This window comes from Apteryx rowi, unplaced genomic scaffold, assembly GCF_003343035.1.
Source record: "Apteryx rowi isolate R43461 unplaced genomic scaffold, aptRow1 scaffold_436, whole genome shotgun sequence".
NCBI lineage: Eukaryota > Metazoa > Chordata > Aves > Apterygiformes > Apterygidae > Apteryx > Apteryx rowi.
In genome coordinates this window covers 118,848-119,793 of record NW_020450690.1, presented here as the reverse complement: position 1 = coordinate 119,793, position 946 = coordinate 118,848, and positions in this window count along the sequence as shown.

Sequence of the window (946 nt, the reverse complement as noted above, 5' to 3'; positions counted from 1 at the left end):
GGGGCTCTGCTGTGCCAGGGCAGTGCATAAACAAGGTACACTTGCACTCTCCACTGACAAAGGAAAAGCTGGGAGGGAAAGCGAGAGCAACGAGGTCAGTGCCTTGCCTGACAGTACGCAGCAGGTCAAGGAGAAAGCCGGGAACGAACCAGGTGAGTTCCTGCTACCTCCCCATCTGCCAGACTGTCATGCTGCAGGTGATATGCTAGATCACAGGAAGGTGCTTTCCACCAGGCAAAGTCCTTGTGAAAAAATCATTTTGGAAATGCTGGGTGCCGGAGTTCGGACCAGCTCGTCTGTGACCATGGTGACTGCCAGCTGTGACAGGCAGCCCACAGGCAACGGAGTCCCTACGCGCTTGTGCTTACTGGCATCGCACTTGCTTTTACCTGCTGCCCCAGTGTTTTTGCACTTTGGATGACTAGATACAGCCGCTGCCTTGGACTCCAGCTTATCTGTGTACAAACAGTGCTCTGGTGAGCAGTCTTAAGCATTCTCAAAAGACTAAATGTGTTCTCCCTGGAACTTAGGACAAGCTGTGAACAGTTAAGTTTGGTTCTTACCAATTAATTTCTTGTTCATTGATTATAAAATCTCTTCGGCACTTAAAAATATTCTGTATAATCCTTAAGTATAGCAGTGTATTAGGGCTCCATTTATACTATAAATCTTTTTTTTTTTTAACATAAAAGCAGCAAGGCATGCATGCATTTAAGTTCAAGATTCTGACAGAAGAGTGAATTTTTGTATCTGGAAAGATAATGAATATGGAATCTCTAAGTTTCCTAAGGAAGTAGTATGTGTATCCCAAGTCATCTCCGCTCATCTACCCAGTGCAGCTATGGCTCAAGCACAATTTGGTTAAGTATTGGGCATTTTAGAATGAAACAAAGGTAACAACTCAATTAAGAGAACAGTTATTCCTGGTAACAGTGGTATTACGGTA